The 19,835-nt window shown below is 55.6% G+C and overlaps 1 protein-coding gene across 2 annotated transcripts in view; it reads right to left on the reverse strand.

The window, feature by feature from the left end:
* The window catches only part of TAFA5 (TAFA chemokine like family member 5), a 160,442-nt gene that overhangs the window by 50,407 nt on the left and 90,200 nt on the right, over nt 1–19,835 (reverse strand). The gene's annotated exons all lie outside the window — the stretch shown is intronic.

The following is a 19,835-nucleotide window of genomic DNA, read 5'->3' on the forward strand; positions in this document are numbered from 1 at the left end:
TGGCATGCTGGTCCAAGAGCTCAGCAGCTTGGAGCTGGACAGCCCGTGCGTCACCACCCCACCTTGGCACTGGGGGCAGGGGCGCTGTGTCAGTGCCGGGGCTCAGTTTCTCTGCCCTGCCACAGCCTGTCATACACTCCCACATGTGTGTACACGCATGTGTATGAGATTAACACAGCCACACACAAGACACCGATGTGCACATACGACATGCCAGCAGGTGCACAGGCGTGGCCCCCACTTAGTGAACATACTAAGGCCACGTAGTGCCTTAGTCACACAGAGAAACACAAACGTCACAGCTGTGCCTGTGCAGACACCCAGGTACACACAGCCACACCCAGATGGACCTGCTCCTACAGGTGAATGACGGGACTCCATCCCTACCTCCTGGGTCACAGATACCCCACGGCACAGGAAGGAGGTGGGGAGGGCTGTGGGGCCCACGTCTGGGTCTGGGTCTGGGCCAGGTCAGGGCACAGAAAAGGGACACGTTTCTTCCTAAGACACCAACTCAAATTGTCTCACTGGATTCCATGCCCACATGTTCCTATATCCCAGGGAGAAGGGGCCTCTCTAGGGCTTGACAGGGCGGCCTCTCTAGGGCTTGACAGGGCAGCATCTCAGGACAGGGAATGGAATCGTCAGGAATTTCCACTGTGCAAATAAACCCCTTTAATTTAAGATGTCACTCTGCCTGTAAAATGCAGCATAGCTACCGCCAATGAGCCCTAAATATTAACACTGACAAATGGAGACAGTGCCATTCTCAACAGTGGCAGTGAAGATGAAGAGCTGGTTGGTCTGTGGGAGGACGGAGGTCGGTCCTCAGCTGCCTGCCGTGTGTTCTGAGTGGGGAGTGCAAGGTGCCCTTGGTTGGCTCCACCTGGCCACCAGGAAGGCAGCCGGTGCTCCCTGCCTGACTCCACGCCTGCCCAGGCTGCAGGAGACTCCAGCTCCCCTAAGGTGGACCCGGAAAACCTCCCTCAGAACATGCTACACATAGCCACCCATGAAGACTCGGCAAAGACCCCCGTCCCACTTGGATCCTGCTGGTAGTACTGAAAGGAGGTCCCTTTTGCCACAAAGTCCAGAAAATGGCCCAGGGCAGGGTCCCTTGTGCGGGGCCCCTCAGTGCTCGGCATGGAAACTGTCAAGTGCCAGTGCGCTGACCTGTCATTCGACCACTGAGACTTGGTCCTAAGGAACAGGGATAAACAAGAGCAACAGGACGTTAAACTGAGTGCTGTAGTGACCACCTGGGAATGGCCGTCTACAGCCTTGGGTAGAGGGCTCTTGGCTGTGGCTGTTTCCTGTGCCCTGTGACAACCCTTTCCACACTGATGTGGGCTTCTAACTCAGGACACGAGGAGCCCCTCGCACCATGTCTGCAGCAACGGCCCCATCAGCCGGGTAGGACTCACTTCACCCGCAGATCCCAGGGTGGGAGGTCCTCACGGCCTCCAACTCCATCATGATGGAGAAGCCTCCTCTCTGGGAGGACCCAAACTCAGGATTTCCAGGATGACCAGAGAAGATCATTCAGAAAGAGGCGACAGCTTCCAGGTAACATTGTTCTGACACGCACGGCGGGTGCTGAGGCTGTGGCCACTGAAGACAGGGGTCTGCAGGACCCTCACGGGCAAGAGGTGGCCGTCCTTCCAACCTGGAGGGACCACACAGCTCACGAGAAAAGACCACATCATGGGGGAAAGATGGTCTGAAGATGCCCTGTCCACACAGTGCTGGGACAACCCAAGTCCTGCAGGCAAAACAAACAAAATCTCCACACCAACCTTGCACTTTCACGAAGACTAATTCCAAATGCAGCAGAGAGCTAAATATGAAACCAATAACATAGAACTTCTAGAAGTAAACACAGGAGAAAAATCTGTGTGCCTTGGATCGGGTGATGAGTGTTTAGATAAGCACAAAATGCATAATCTGTGAAAGAAGAAAATGACAAATAAGATTTTACTAACATTAAAAACATCTGCTGAGCAAAGACACTGTGGAGAGAAATGAGAAGCTGCAGGCTGGGAAGTGCTGCCTGCAAGGCACATGTCCGACAGGGACTCACATCTGAAACACACACACAAAACCCTGAGGGCTCAGCAGTGAGGACACAGACACCTCACTCAGGACAGGGGCAAAGGACAGGCACAGACACTCACCAGAAACAGCAGCTAACAAGCACATGAAAAGATGCTGGGCACCACTTGTCTCTAGGAAATTCCACATTAGAATAACAAGATGACCTCCATACACCTCGTAGAATGGCCACGTTCCAGAAACCTAAAAATATCAGATGCTGACAAGTGCGCGGAGCCACAGGAACTCTCGTTCGTTGTTGGCAGGAACGCAAACCCCACGCCACTCTGGAAGGCGGCTCGGCGGTTTCTTCCAGAGCTAAACAGACTCTTCCCACATGAGCAGAAATCACACTCCTCGGTATTTAGCCAGCCGACTTGAAAACTTCTATCTACACACACAAAAGAAGCTGCTTGTGAACATTTATCACCAATCCTAGAAGCGACTGAGATGTCTCTCAACAGGTGATGGGCAGACCACGGCACATCACATCTCAGACACTGCGTCCTCCAGCCACAACACAGAAGCGGGGCAAGTGTAAAATGGCCCGCAGAACCCTGAATGCTCGTTGCCTGGTGAAAGAAGTGGCACATTGCTCTCTGGAAATGACAGAACTATAGAAAGATGAAAGGACCAGTGGCTGTTGGGAGTTCAGGACAAAGAGGAAGGGCACGTAGGTGGACCAGGGAACCTCTCAGGGCAGTGAAACCATCCGGGTGACACTGCCACGGTGGCTACACAGCGTCCGCATTTCTCCAGAGCCACAGCAAACCTTAATGGATGCACATTTAAAAACAGTAGTGGGTGGCGCCTGTGGCTCAGTCGGTAAGGCGCCGGCCCCATATACCGAGGGTGGTGGGTTCAAACCCGGCCCCGGCCAAACTGCAACCAAAAAATAGCCGGGCATTGTGGCGGGCGCCTGTAGTCCCAGCTACTTGGGAGGCTGAGGCAAGAGAATCGCTTAAGCCCAGGAGTTGGAGGTTGCTGTGAGCTGTGTGAGGCCACGGCACTCTACCAAGGGCCATAAGGTGAGACTGTCTCTACAAAAAAAACAAAACAACAAAAAAAACCAGTTAGTAGTTTCAGGAGTCCCACGCAGGAGATCAGATAGTATTAAAAAGGACATCCCAACCTCCCCACAGGGGCTCGGGACAGGAGGTTCTGGCCTGAGTAACTTTCAGTCTTAAGGCAAAAGGAAGAGCCCACAAGAAACAGTCTGGTTGACATAGCTGCCTCCCATGGGGACCAGACCACCCTCTGTCACGCTGCCATCCCGCACCTACAACGGGACACTAGAGCAGTGGGGCAGGGTCCCCGTGGGAGCAGGGGAGGGGCCGTGACAATGCACGCAGCAGTGGCGAGGGTGGAGGCTTTGGATGCAGATGGCTACAGGCAGCTGGTATGCACACACATGTACTTCACACACACATGTACCTCACACACACATGTACTTCACACACACATGTGCTTCACACACACATGTACCTCACACACATGGCCCGGCACACCACATGTCAGCTGAGTGGGCTCAGGAGCAGTGACACCCCAGCAGTGGGGCACCAGGCACTGAAACCTTGCTCCCTAACTTCCTTTATGATAAACAGTTTGGGAGGTCTTTGGAGAAGTGGCTATTTGAGGACTAGGGTAGGAAATACCCACATTGAGCTGAGAGCATCTTATGCCAGCAAGTCAGGAAGGTTCCCAAAACAAACAAAACCACAGTGGGGCGCCAAGGGAACAGAAGCCACCAGGAGGGGTGCCAAAGGAACAGAAGCCACCGGGAGGGCACCGACCACAAGCTGACACCTGAGCAGCCAGCCAGAGCCGCGTCGGTTAGAGCCCAAGCCTCAGAGTCTGGGGGTCCACGCTGATGCAAATGAGTGGCTGAGCCAAGTCCCACGGGGGAGACGCTCAGCTGCAGGTGTCCAAGGATTTCTTAGGATGCCCCAGCCTGAAGAAGTGTGGCTCCTCACCCCGTAGGCATGGGCTGTCATCTACAAGTACTCTGAAAGGGGGAAGTCACCAGGGTGCGGTGACAGTGACAGTCTGTGCCCTTCAGAGGACGTGCTCAGAAGGCTCGGCACCTGTGTTCCTCCGTCCCCTGGGGACGATACGGGACGAGTTCCAGCAGAGAGACACTATGTACAATCCCTGGCTAGTCCTGCTTAACACCAGCTAGAACAGAAGCCAGGGAAGTCTGAGAAACTCTCACAGCCCCCAGAGCCATGGCAGGTGATGTCTGCGCTGCCCAAGGTGGGACCACAGACAGAAAGCGAGCCCTGGCTGAACACTCGCTTCTGACTCCCACCCAGACTTGGCTGCTAGCAGGGCAGCAATGCTGGACCCTGCCCTGTGGCAAGCGCTCTGCACTAACGTGGAGACGCTTTATCAGTCAGAACTGCTGCATGGCAAGTGGTTGCCAAGGTTTGTGGGGACTTTCTGAACTACGTTCAATTTTCCTATAAATCTAAAACTTCCAAAAGCAAAAAAAAAAAAAAGTCTATTAAAGTATCTATAGAAAATATGGAGGCTGACAGACCTTTCTGACACGCGTGCTGAGGGCCCAGCAGAGGCCCCGGAGGCTCGCCAGCACCTGATGCGGTTAAATGGGGTGTGTGGCCTGCTCCTCCCACACCTGTTCACACACTTTCCAGGAAATACACCGAGCCCTGGGAATTTCACATCAGCACTGCACTCAGCAATAAACAGCCTCCTTCCCATCACCTGCCCACCCCAAAGATCTGGCTAAGTCACAGTCTGCTCAAAAGGCCATCCCTACTGATACCCATTGGTAAATATGCATGGGCCACACCCCACAGTGAGCTGCTGGCTGGGAAGCGGCTGCCAAAAATGTGCCGTCCTTCCTACCTCCATCAGCGCCAGGTCTTCCTCCAAGGTCAAGGCAACAGCTGCAGTCAGAGCCCACCTCAGCCACCCCACGAAGCTTACGAGAAGGCTTCTGTGGGGCTGGGTAACCACAGAGCCGTGGAGAGGGCATTCTCAGACCTTTCACCAGTGACAGCCATGATGCCTCAAGGCCCCCACGACTTGGTGATGTGCAAACACTGGGGACAACAGGAAGCTCGGGGACCTGAAGCCACTCTCAGAAAGCCCCAGGTGAGGCAGGGCCCTGAGTGTTCTGCTAGATTAAGGCCCACACTGTGCCATCAAGGGCTGGAGGCCAGTCCTGACACCAACACTGCCTGTCCTCCCACTGGTGATTCTTGGCCCATCCACTGCTAAGAGCAGGTCTGCCTGGGCCCACCCAAGCCTCACCCCTGCCCTGGGGTCCCGGCATGTGGGATCTGGGCTTCTCCTTATATGCACATGACTCACCCTCGCTGACAATGGCTTAGAAGGCCAGGCTCTGTGTCAGCTGCTATGGCCCGTGGGCAGGGACACTGCCTGCCATGGTTGCACTTGGGAGGGGCAAAACAGACTCTACTGCTAATCGGCTGCTGTACTCTAAAGATCAGGATGCTGAGGCTGGGAACAGATGACAGACAGTGGTGGACGTATTATCCACTCCATTAATCAACCTGCACTCCATGCAGATTTGGGGCAGGCCTTGCTTCCAACACCTCTAAGCCCCCCACATTCACCCTGTCCTGGGCCCTCTGAGGTCTCCTACAAGCCAGGGCCCTGACACCCCCCACAGGGCCTGGGTGGGCATCTGTGCAGGGGAGGAGGCCCAGGAGGGTCCCTGGGGTCAGGAATGAAGGGAGACAAAGGTATGAAGGAGATTCGTGAAGCATGGAGATGCTCAAAGGACGGCCCAAGACATGAGAAGGGCCACAGAAGCCATCTGCTTGCTGTCTTTCTGTGGCCACAGGACCCATGAGACTCCTGGAGAGCTGCAAGGACCAGCTCCATGGGACCCCCAGATGCTGCCAGTGGAGGTGAGGCGGCCTGGTCACAGCCGATGAGCAGAGCGGCAACAATCAATGACCCAATGCCTTACAAAGCCACCCGGGGCATCTCGAGGAGCAGGTAAACCTGGAGCTTGTTCCCATAAAGTATTACAAGGTCTCTTGTTTCTAAACCGCATGGATGATTCTTTTTTAATTCAATCTTTCCTGCAAAAGCGTGCTGATGCCCGGCCCACCAATGCTCGTTGCTGGCTGTGAAGCTGCTCTGTACCATGGCTGGATCTGCGGGAGGGGCCCAAGTGGAGATGCCCAGTGCCCTGCTCCGTCCACAGGGCTTGGCTACTCCCCCCAGGCTGAAGGGACACAGACTCACCTCTCTCAAGCAGAAAGCCCGGAGCTGCCCACTTGTGCTGCTGTTTCTGTGCAGCCTGGCAGTTAAACTTGGGGACCGTGCACCAGCTCACTGGGTTCAAACCTACTTCTGCTCCATAACAGTTGCCTCAGTTTCCCAATCTTGCAAATTGGCCTCGACTGCAGAGAGGCCACTCTGGCAGGACAAGGTGCAGCCCCTCCCTGCTGTCCTCTCACTTGTGTGCAGAGAGGATGGACTTTGGGCACCATCCTGAGTGGCCAGGCTGTGCAGCACTTCCAAAGCACAAGGCATAAGGCCAAGTGATTGTGGGCAGCTGTGGGGGTCGCGGGCGTCTGCCCTGGACTTCGGGTTAATCATGACTAAACCAGAAAATGCCAGGATTTTAGAAAATTGGATGGTAGTATTGGCACAAATTATAACAAACGTATCCCACCTTCCCACTCAAAGCCTGATTGCTCCTGGTGACCCAAAGCTCACTCCCTGTGGGGAGCCCCACCCACACGACATCTCTAGGCTGGCAGGCTCTGCCCTTGGTGACCCTGGGCCAGATGCCTTCACCAGCTCTAGACGTGCCTCTAGAATCCCAGAGAGTCAACATGCCATGCCAAAGTTTCCTCAGGGAAAGGCCCCCTCTGCACCCCAGGGAACCAAGGGAGACACATCTGATGACACCCCTGGTGCCCCAGCCCCACCTTGCAGAGCCTCTGCCAGTGTGGACACACCTAAACACTCATGGACAGACAGGAACACTCAGGCCGGCCTGCTTGGGTCCCCGAGTCTCAGATGGGTACACAGAGCATGTAGCTGGCAGGCCACTTAGGGCAGATGCCCGCACGCCTCACGGCTACCCATCATCGTGTGGCCTTATGCCAACGGAGGTGGAAGCCCCATCGGCCTTTCTCCTTGCGGGACTCTTCCTGGGAAGCAGGGCTGGGGCAGCAGCGACAGGGCCATGAACTCACGAGCAGTTCAGAGGTGCCCTTCAAACGGAAAAGGCCCAGGAGGAACCGTGGGGACGTTCTCATAAACCAAAGGAAAATCACCTTGTAAATATAATGGGATGTGTTTACGACCTCACAGGGTGAGGACCATGAAGAGAAAGGACCACCTTCAAACCAGGAGGAAGTCAGGGAGGCAGGCAGGGCCCCCAGAAACACACACCGTCACTGAGCGTCTCTCCTGAGGCCTAAAATAAGACTCGCTCTGTTCCCGCGTCATCTTTCCCTCTTTGCTTGGAGACAGTCCCTTCAGACGGAGCCTGTGCCAGCCACAGCCGAATAAAAGCAATTTCGTCAGCTCTGCCAGCACAGAGGTGCCAACTGCAGGCTCGTGCTAATTAATAGCTCTGATCACAGCTCCCATCCTCCAGCCGCAGCCCTGTCACCTGGGGAGACACACACCTGTCCACCCCCAGCCCACACGTTCTGGCTCGGGAGGGAGAGAGAGAGAGACCTGAGAAATACATAATTTTACTCTAGTCCGAAACTTTCTAGAATCTAGTCAGGTCAGTTTTGCTAAACTAAACGGCTGACATGAAAGGTAAAGTGCCCGACTGCTCCCCACATGGTCACTGCCTTCACCCCTTGGGTCTGCAAAGCCAGGCCCCCAGCAGTCAACCAGCCCCAGCGCCACCCCAGATGCCTGTGGCCCCTTCCCGTGCAACACTCCTTAGCACCCCGCCCTCTGTGAGTGCATGTGCAGCCCAGCCATTCAAAGAAGCTCTTGGGAGATCCAAGGCAGTGCCTGGCAGGGCTCATCAGCTAAAGGACCAGGATTTCCACAGACAGCACGGTGCATGGTGTGGAACCTCGGGGGGTTATCCAAAAGGTCCCCCCAAGCCCAGTCCTCCAACCCCCCGCCTGGTCTCTGTGGACACACGAGGTGCTGAAGACATCCAGTCTCCAACCTTGACGGCAGACTCCCCTCATCAGACAGGAGGACGACATTGGGGGAGGGGCGCTCTCCTGCCCAGAGGGACACAGTGGGTTAGCACAAGGCGGGATTTTCCATTTTGAAACCAGAAAGTCTCATACAAACCAGGAAGAGTGGGTCTCCCTGATATAAATGTATCTACGAATGTATAAAAGTACCTGGGAGGGTATAAACGTACACCCTCCTGTATAAACACACGCTATACGCTCTGTGTACGAATGTGTCTGTGACTGTGTAACAGTACCTGAGAGGGTATAAACGTTTACATTCCTTTATAAATATATCTATGAATGAAACAAATTTAGCAATGTCTTAAATAGTTATGGAATTCACAGGATACGCACAGTTGTGCAAGGCAGATGGGGGCTGGAATTACTTCCCTGATGTTTCTGCACCTCTGAAAACTGTCACCATGAAAACGTGGGGCTGAGGGGGGTGCAAGCCCAGCAGAGGAGTGTGCTGGAGGCTCACAGGGGAGACCATCCCGGCGTGGAGGCAACTGCATTTACCTGAACCTGCTACCCTAGGACACACTCCTTGGCCAGGACACCGGGATGGCTTCACACCCACGACGCACACATCTGCCTGTGAACTGCCATCCTTCCTCAGAGCTATAGGCTGCAGCTGGCTGGGATGCACCTCACAGGGGTTGACATGGAGGCCGCGAGACCAGAGACCCAGGAGCAGAAGGAAGCAGCCCTGAGGTCCATGGCAATCCTGAGATTTAACACAGGAATTCCTCGACTGCAAGGGACAAACTCCACGGGGCTCTGTGACATGGCCCCTTACCCTAGAGGGCCTGCTGGGAGCCAGGAGGGGGGCACGTCTTGCTGCTACTGAGTCAGGAAGGGCAGCGTGAAGGGTGTTGGCCTGGCCCTGTGGACCTGCCAGACAGAGGCATGGGCTGGGACACAGCCTGGAAGCACAGCCAGGGACATGCCCACGCAGGCAGTCAGGCTGTGGAGCTGACATGGTGCTGCCTCAGGACGGCGACACATGCCCCAGTGAGTAACAAACTCCTTCCGGCCAAATGTAGGAGGCTGATGACAGGATCAGGAGTCTGTGTCAAGTCTGGTGGACACACCAGGCCTCACAGGACGAAGCTACAAGAGGAAAGAGTGGTGTCAGAGGGACCACACAGGAGAGGGCACAGGGCTGAAAAAGGCCGAGGGCTGGAGGCTCTGCATCAACAGCAGGCTGCCTGACCGAAGCTCCTGCTGCCTCTGGACACATTAACAGAGGCAGGTGCCAGCATGAAGGAGGTGCCAACAGCACTGCAGTGTCCTGTATTAGGGGCAGCCCTGCTATGGGCACAGCTCAGGTGTAGACACTAAGGGACCTGGAGTCAGGGCCTCAGATGAAGAGGCCAGCAGAGTCCAGGAGAGTGAGGAAGAGTCCAGGCGTGAATGATAGGGACAGCCACTATATACACCCCAGGTCTGAACCAGGGCACGGCAGAGTCTTCCACCCAGTGCTGAACCAGGGCACGGCAGAGCCTTCTTTTTTTTTTTTTTTTTGTAGAGACAGAGTGTCACTGTACCGCCCTCGGGTAGAGTGCCGTGGCGTCACACGGCTCACAGCAACCTCTAACTCTTGGGCTTACGCGATTCTCTTGCCTCAGCCTCCCGAGCAGCTGGGACTACAGGCGCCCGCCACAACGCCCGGCTATTTTTTGGTTGCAGTTTGGCCGGGGCTGGGTTTGAACCCGCCACCCTCGGCATATGGGGCCGGCGCCCTACTCACTGAGCCACAGGCGCCACCCACGGCAGAGCCTTCTACCCAGGGCTGAACCAGGGCACTGCAGAGTCTTCCACCCAGGGCTGAACCAGGGCACGGCAGAGCAGTCCACCCAGGGCTGAACCAGGGCACGGCAGAGCAGTCCACCCAGGGCTGAACCAGGGCACGGCAGAGCCTTCCACCCAGGGCTGAACCAGCGCACGGCAGAATATTCCACACAGGGCTGAACCAGGGCACCGCAGAGCAGTCCACCCAGGGCTGAACCAGGGCACGGAGGAGCAGTCCACCCAGGGCTGAACCAGGGCACGGCAGAGCCTTCCACCCAGGCCTGAACCAGGGCACGGCAGAATATTCCACCCAGGGCTGAACCAGGGCACAGCAGAATATTCCACCCAGGGCTGAACCAGGGCACGGCAGAGCAGTCCACTCAGGGCTGAACCAGGGCACTGCAGAGTCTTCCATCCAGGGCTGAACCAGGGCACGGCACAGCATTCCATTCAGGGCTGAACCAGGGCACGGCACAGCATTCATTCAGGGCTAAACCAGGGCACGGCACAGCATTCCACTCAGGGCTGAACCAGGGCATGGCAGAACATTCCAGCACAGACGCTCGCGAATTCCTGGGCCTTAGAGCTATCAGGGGAACGGCTAGCTCACAGGGCCAGGAGCGGCAGTCACGGTACACAGGACAAGGCAGCAAGCACCCAACCAGGGACAAGGAGAAGGGCCCCACCTCGGACCTCCTGTGGCCGCATCACACTCACATTGGAGGCTGACCAGGCCCAGCTAACTGTGGCCTTGTGCCCGGCACCCTCACTGTCAAGATCAGTCAGCCCCTCCCAGAGGGGCCAGCACAGTGTGGAGGCCCACATGGGACATATCTACAGACTCCAAGAACAGGCAGGGGCCCTGCAGGGGGGCAGAGCGAGCCAGGAGGGCTTCAGAGAGACCACAGGAGGACCGCAGACACAGGGCTGCCCCCAGGAGACGGCCATCAGGAGGGGAGGATGATGACGTGTGCCCAAGGATGGCTCAGGAAGGCCTCTTGTGGGCCTCCTACAGGGCCTGGGCTATGTCTCCAGTGCCACCTGGAAGGTGCAGGGTGTGATCTAACCTCTTGGAAGTTTCCCGTGCCCTATAAAACATGATGGGCCTGCCGGGAATTCCACATGCTTGCTTTTAATTGTACATTCAGACGCAAATAAGCAGCAGTGAGTGCATTTGAACGTGCAGAGTCCATGGCCTACATGAGGCAGGACAGAAGAACAGGTGAGGAGCTGGCCCTTGGCTGGCCCTGGTAGAAAGAGGGTCACCTCCTCTCAGAGACACGGGGTCCACTGCACCCGCCCAGGTGTGCTCCAGGGGCCCACTGCACCCGCCCAGGTGTGCTCCAGGGGCCCACTGCACCCACCCAGGTGTGCTCCAGGGGCCCACTGCACCCACCCAGGTGTGCTCCAGGGGTCCACTGCACCCACCCAGGTGTGCTCCAGGGGTCCACTGCACCTGCCCAGTGTCCTCCACGATTTGAATCCTATTCACTGGCACATGCCCTGGGCTGCTTCCAGCTGCACTGGGACCTGAGACCCACACCATGGGGCAGGGATCCTGTTACTCTCTTACAAGTGGGGTGCTGAGGCGTAGCCAGGCACCTATAGCTACACAAAAGTGCAGGTTCCTTCAGAGCTTCTGATGCCCAGGTGTGCCAGAGGCAGGCTCCCGACTCCCCACCCCCAGGGGCCTGTCCAGAGCCAACACAGCACCAAGAGGGGCCCGTGAACCAAGGACTGGGGTCTGCCTCACACACCTTTGCTGGTTACTGGGAGATCTTTGAATAGTGTCCTAGAGAGAATGTGAGCCACAGAAATGCACAGCAGAAACCCTGTCATGATTCCGGGCCTGCTGTGAAGCCAGGCTGTGAGCTGCTGTAATTCAGGTTTTGGTGACAACAGGACACAGGAGCAGCACACAGTCGCACGGTCTTGTACTGAACTCAGGGACTCAGGACCATGAGCGAGCTCAGGAGCTGTCCTCCCTTCCAGGCCCCCAACCAGGCCCATGGGGCACTGGGAGCTGTTCACAGGAGCTCTAGAGGCTGTGTGTGGGGGAGGGATCAGCAGCTCCCAGAGCCACCCCAGGCCCTGGTCGTCTTCACCTGGCCTGACCCCTGCACATTGTGACTGTCACAGCAGCAGTAGCAGCAAATGTGAACGGGACTCTGTTCCACCTGCTGGCGTCATGGTGAATTCCTGCACCAGGGCCTGGGGACACAAGGCACAGGCCAATGGCCACAAGCATCTGCCCCCCGGCTACAGCCTTCAGCCTACCCTCCCACGCTATAGTAGCTTCTCTCTGCCCAGACAGTAAGATCACACAGTTAATTCTGCCTAGGGAAGGTCCACTGGGCTGGCAGCCTCTGCACTGGCTGACTTAAGGGCCCCTAACAGGTGAGGTGAGGCCAAAGGCTGGGACCCTTAAGGGAGAAACCAAAGCATTCCAGGACCGATGAGAGCCCGGCTTCCCCAGGCCCCTCAGTCTGCCCAGGGCACGGCTGGGTTCATTCCCTCCCAAGCACACCGCCGAGGTAACGGCCCTGCCCAGCACTGTCTTGCTCAAGGTCGACATTCCCACTGGGAAGGATGACCCACAGGGGCAGCTCCTTCTCCAGGAATCCAGGGCCTGAAACAGCGTCTGCCAGGGATGCTGCATGATGGCTTCCAGAACGCTCTACCAGCGAAGGGAAGAGAGCCCAGTCTACGTTGGCACAATCAGAACGCCAGAGGGACAGCATCTCAGAAGGTCTCTGAGGTACAACGTCCACACAGACTGGCACGGAACCCACACGACCCAAGCAGGGCTCCCTCCACACCCCGGAAGGATCAGGTTCTTCCAGTCACCATCACAAAGAACACATTCTGAGCTCAAAAGAACAGAGACTTCCAGAAGCTGCTGTGTCTGTGGCTCATCCCAAAACAAAATAATGCAGCCAATAAATACTAAATAAATTAACTCTAATAAATAATAATTAGTGGAATGAGTCTGAGCAACACACCACAGGATAGTGGGTCAGCAAAAGGGGAGAGAGAAAAACAAAACAAGAGAAAACAAAAGAGAGAAATTGTTTTAGGGACTTGGCTAAGAGAAAAGCTGCCAGATAGAATAGGCAAGAATGACCCAGCAGTCCAGGTCAGGCATGGGGCGGGAGGGGCACACAGGCCTGTGAGAAATTGCATGCCCAGCCACACCGCGCACAGGGAAGGGGGCAGGGGCTGGGTGCAGCTGGACCCCCTCTACTCCCCCCTGCACCCTCTTCCCAGGCACTTGCTAAAGAAAGCTCCTTTGCTAGGTGCATGGCTGGGATAAATCATAGGGAAGGATGACCCACAGGGGCAGCTCCACAAAGCACAAGGACCCATCCCTGGCAAGGCCCCGGCAAGCTAATGCTGGGGACAGGCCTCTGCCCCATCCCCGAGTGTCACAGGCAGCTAATCCGATGTTGCAGAAGTTCACCTTGTGCAGGAGGGAGATTCCTCAGTGGCATCTGTTGTGAGGATGGAATTTCATAACTTTTTGAGTAATGTACCCTCAGCAAAGGTGAGGCTGAAAGTCTGGCTCCATAAAGACAAAGAACTACCAGAAATTGGCAAGAATGAGCTCGTGATTTATCAAGCTCAGGCACTAAACTGCTGAGATGCACTCCCAGGCATTGCCCTTAGGTGAAGGTTCCTGACAAGGACACAGAGAAGCCACCCTCAGGCCACAGGCCAGCCCATCGTACCTCTCCGCCTCATCTTGGGCCAGACCCAGTGAGCCAACCTCAGGGGTCCCTTGGGGCTCTCCCCAAAGCCAAATGACCCCCTTCCACTGCCTGTTGCTAAGAGTTGAAATATATCTCCCCAAAATATGTCCAAATTCGAGCTCCCAGGACCTGTGAATGTGGCGTCATCTAGAAACAGGGTCTCCCTAGCTGCACTCAAGGTCAAGTCATTAGGGGGAACTTTGATCTAGCAGGACTGGTGACCTGCTGAGAAGCGGGGTCAGGGCACACAGAGAGAAGACACTGCGTGGAGATGGAGGCAGGGCAGCAGTGATGTTGCTGGGGAAGGGCTGGAGCCACCAGGCCTGGAACAGCCTCTGAAACAGCCAGCCCTGCCCATGCCAGGGCCTCAGAACCAAGGGAGGCTGCATGTCAGCTCTTAAGGTGCCCAGTGTGTGGTCCCAAGAGACTCACACGCCATCATTGCCTGCACCAGCTGCCCTGCAGGACAGATGTGAAGGCCCAGTCCTGGGCACAGTAGCTCCCTGTGGCCAGGCAACATGGGCATCTTGGGGCAGAAATGGTCAGACACACGGTCCCAGTCCCTGGCCTTACCTCTCCTGGCCCTGATCCCCACCCATGCCACAGACCACACATGGTCCAGCAATGCAGCAGATGTGGGGCCTGACAGCTGCCCAGCCAAATGTCCACCAAGCTTCCTTACCCTGGACATGTGGCTCTGTCCTTCACACTGAGACGCTGTCTCCACTGGTCTTAAGATTTATCCAAACACAATCTTTTTCTTTAGTCTTCACCCACAAAAGATGTACATTTCACACCCAAGTAGAGGTTCCTTGCGACTAACCCACTGCTGTTTGCCCACTTAACGGATGTCGATCCCAGCACTTCCCTGGGAAGGTGCCGCCCACAGCCAGCACCAGGGAGTGTCCAGAGCTCTGCAATGACTTTGGATCCATGTTACTTGTAGAAATAAGTGTCCACCAAACACACCGCTAAGGAATGGCCACACCATGGTGACAGTCAGACACTGCAACTTCAGTGCATGGCAGGGCATATGGACCACCACGCAGGGCAGGCTGCCCCCTGGGCACTGAGCTCCTGTGGCTGGAAAAGAGGCCCCCGCCGTGGCTCCATGCTCCGCCCTCTGCTCCAGGCATCCCTTCCTCGGGTAACTGAAAACGGTTCTGTTGCTCCAACAACACACACACCCACACACGCACACAGAGGCCAGGAGAAAAGCACTCCCCCCCAGGCCCAGCCCCAGCAGACTCTTACCAAGCTCCCACCATCCCCAGCAGCAGCGTGTGCCAAGTTGGGAAAACCATGGTGTGTTTGGGGGAACAACAGACTTAGGTGTTGTGAAGACGAGCCCCTAGATTGAAACCTGTCCAAGTGGCCCCAGCAAAGGAGGATGGAGTCAGTGCTGCTGTTCTGGGGAATGGTCCACAGGGAAATTCACAGAGCCACGCACTCATGGGTGGGGAAAGCCAGATGTAAAAGCGCCTTTCAGCACAACCTTCAACATGAGTCATATCCAGAGGAAAGAAGACAGGAAGGGAGTGTGTGAGTGTGGTCCTGGGAGGCTGCCCAACGCAAGAACCCATAGCTCTGGGAAGACAGGGACTCCCCAGTCTGTTTCCGAAATTGTGATAGATATTTACTGACTTTTAAGGAAAACAAAATGAACACTGGTGGAGAGGGTTAGAAAGTGAAGTAAGACTCCCTGCCCTCCCCAGCACTGTCAGCCTGTGGGTAGCCCAGCTGTGTTGGTCACTCTGCCTCTCCAGCCAAGCCTGGGCAGTCACAGCGTGGGAATCCCTCTGTGCCAGAGCCCAGGGATCCGTGTTACTTGTAGAAATAGGAGGTCTGCAAAGAGAGAAGGACCCCACCTCTCTCCAAGTCAAACTTCCTCAGTCCTCAGGCCACCCCAGGTGTGGGAGAGGGGCAGGACTCAGAACGGGCAGAAGGTGGCTTGTGTTTGGTTTTGATGTTTTTTAAAATTACCTAAACCTCTCTTTCTCCCAAGACCTCACCAGTCCTCTAGTTGCAGCCCTTTCTGTACGGCCCCTCCCCAGAGGGCCCTGCCCTCCTCTGTCCATGCTTGATCCAAGCATCTCGCAGGAATCAGAGCTTTGGGATGAGCCCGTGGGACAGCCAGGGTGGGGGGACAGCCTGAACCAGAGTCCTGGACAGACCTGTACCAGGCTGGCCGCCGTGCCCACTTCTACCTCTGAGGCAAATGGGACAGGGTCTCACCCATGGGCCCAGATCAGGGGTCACCATGGAACGCCACAGCTTCCCCCACCCCCAAGCCTGACCTGGTGTGCCCCTCGACCCCTGAGAACCCACAGTGACTGCATCAGACCATCACAGGCTCAGCAGAAGACAGGGCTTATCGTTGACCCTGAGCCTGAACAGAAAGTGACACCGAGACAGAGGGGCAAGGGCCTGGCGCCCCTGGGTCCAGTGGCATGACTGCTCCCAGCGCTACGCGGCTCTGCTCCCTCCGAGAGTAAGCCCTCCGTGCTCAGGCCCACAGGACAGGAGCCAGGCGGCAGGACACACGCCCTGCTGCTGGCCGAGTCCCAGATGCCAGCCCGACAGCAAAGAGGGCATCAGCAAGAGTGCTTTTAAGTGAGCTGTTCTTGCACATAAAGTAACCGTGATTTCTAGATGAGAAGAAGAAAACCCGGGAGGAAAGAAAACCTCGTGCACAATGACTCCACAGCCTGAGTTGCCGCCGTGACCATTCAGCAGACGCTCACTCCAGTGTCATCCCTCTCTGGTGCCTAAATATAAATATGCACATTTATGTAAACATGAATCCCGCAGCAAGCCGGGATCATCCCACATACTGCTTAAGTCTACTTTTCTCCAGTTCTCAAAATATCACTAATTTTCCCTGGTGCTGGCATGCTCCCCAGGGCTGAGGGGAACTTTCTTCTCTGGAGAAACCACGAGACCTGCTCAGTCTGCCAAGATGAAAGTGTGTCTCCTGCAGCTCTCTGCTGCACCTGCCGAGGGGGCCGCCCCAGGCCTTGTCCTCCCTGGCTGTGCCCAGGACGGGGCTCCTCCAGGGGGGATTTCTGGGTAGAAAGGTTTGGCATAAGAGACTTCAACAGAATAGAACCACAGCACCTGCCTCTCAAACAGGCCCTAGGGAGGGTGTGCCAGCTCACACACGGCAGCACGGGTGCCCGCCGAGTGGTCCAGGTCAAGAAGACATGCTGTCGTCTCCGTGGGCAGACTCCCCTCCCTGGGCATCTACACCATGAAGGGAGGCCATCCCCTGTCATGCTGCAGAACAGTTCTGTGAACACAGAACCCACAGGGACTCTGGGCTCCCCTGGACCTGTCTACGCGAGCTGTGGGTGAGCTGGATAGCTGTGATCAGATATGGACTCTTCAGCCTTCTAAAAAATGTAATCATTTTATATATGTGCCCAGGAGTGAGAAAGGCAAAACCCCAATTTCTGCCTTAAATCAACCAGGCTCAAGCACAAGTTTAAATCTGGGAGTCTGCCAGGAACTAGCTTTGGGCTTTTTGGCAACTTACTTACAAAACCTCAAATATCTCAGATGTGAAATACCTGCCCTGCATCCTCGTGGGGTTGTTAGAATTAAAGGTGGTGGATATAACACTCTAAGATGTAGAAAGGAGGTCCCCTCACACCACCACCACCATCACTATCATCACATCTCCATCACCACCCCTCATCACCACCAACGTGAGCATCAGCACCATCACTATCATCACATCACCACCACCATCCCTCATCACCACCAACGTGACCATCAGCACCATCGCTATCATCACATCTCCACCACCACCCCTCATCACCACCAACGTGACTATCAGCACCATCACTATCATCACTTCACTGCCACCATCCCTCATCACCACCAACGTGACCATCAGCACCATCACTATCATCACATCACCGCCACCATCCCTAATCACCACCAACGTGACCATCAGCACCATCACTATCATCACCTCACCGCCACCATCCCTCATCACCACCAACATGACCATCAGCACCATCACTATCATCACATCACCACCACCACCCCTCATCACCACCAACGTGACCGACCATCAGCACCATCACTATCATCACATCACCACCACCACCCCTCATCACCACCAACGTGACCATCAGCACCATCACTATCATCACATCACCACCACCACCCCTCATCACCACCAACGTGACCATCAGCACCATCACTATCATCACATCACCACCACCACCCCTCATCACCACCAACATGACCATCAGCACCATCACTATCATCACATCACCACCACCACCCCTCATCACCACCAACGTGACCATCAGCAACATCACTATCATCACATCACCACCACCACCCCTCATCACCACCAACGTGACCGACCATCAGCACCATCACTATCATCACATCACCACCACCACCCCTCATCACCACCAACGTGACCGACCATCAGCACCATCACTATCATCACATCACCACCATCATCCCTCATCACCACCAACGTGACCATCAGCACCATCACTATCATCACATCACCGCCACCACCCCTCATCACCACCAACGTGACCATCAGCACCATCACTATCATCACATCACCGCCACCATCCCTAATCACCACCAACGTGACCATCAGCACCATCACTATCATCACCTCACCGCCACCATCCCTCATCACCACCAACATGACCATCAGCACCATCACTATCATCACATCACCACCACCACCCCTCATCACCACCAACGTGACCGACCATCAGCACCATCACTATCATCACATCACCACCACCACCCCTCATCACCACCAACGTGACCATCAGCACCATCACTATCATCACATCACCACCACCACCCCTCATCACCACCAACGTGACCATCAGCACCATCACTATCATCACATCACCACCACCACCCCTCATCACCACCAACATGACCATCAGCACCATCACTATCATCACATCACCACCACCACCCCTCATCACCACCAACGTGACCATCAGCAACATCACTATCATCACATCACCACCACCACCCCTCATCACCACCAACGTGACCGACCATCAGCACCATCACTATCATCACATCACCACCACCACCCCTCATCACCACCAACGTGACCGACCATCAGCACCATCACTATCATCACATCACCACCATCATCCCTCATCACCACCAACGTGACCATCAGCACCATCACTATCATCACATCACCGCCACCACCCCTCATCACCACCAACGTGACCATCAGCACCATCACTATCATCACCTCACCACCACCATCCCTCATCACCACAACGTGACCATCAGCACCATCACTATCATCACCTCACCACCACCATCCCTCATCACCACCAACGTGACCATCAGCACCATCACTATCATCACATCACCACCACCATCCCTCATCACCACCAACGTGACTATCAGCACCATTACTATCATCACATCACCACCACCATCCCTCATCACCACCAACGTGACCATCAGCACCATCACTATTATCACATCACCACCACCACCCCTCATCACCACCAACGTGACCATCAGCACCATCACTATCATCACATCACCACCACCACCCCTCATCACCACCAACGTGACCATCAGCAACATCACTATCATCACATCACCACCACCACCCCTCATCACCACCAACATGACCGACCATCAGCACCATCACTATCATCACATCACCACCACCATCTCTCATCACCACCAACGTGACCATCAGCACCATCACTATCATCACATCACCGCCACCATCCCTCATCACCACCAACGTGACCATCAGCACCATCACTATCATCACCTCACCGCCACCATCCCTCATCACCACAACGTGAGCATCAGCACCATCACTATCATCACCTCACCACCACCATCCCTCATCACCACCAACGTGACCATCAGCACCATCACTATCATCACCTCACCACCACCATCCCTCATCACCACCACCGTGACTATCAGCACCATCACTATCATCACATCACCACCACCACCCCTCATCACCACCAACATGACTATCAGCACCATCACTATC

This window comes from Nycticebus coucang, chromosome 3, assembly GCF_027406575.1.
Source record: "Nycticebus coucang isolate mNycCou1 chromosome 3, mNycCou1.pri, whole genome shotgun sequence".
NCBI classification, from domain to species: Eukaryota; Metazoa; Chordata; class Mammalia; order Primates; family Lorisidae; genus Nycticebus; species Nycticebus coucang.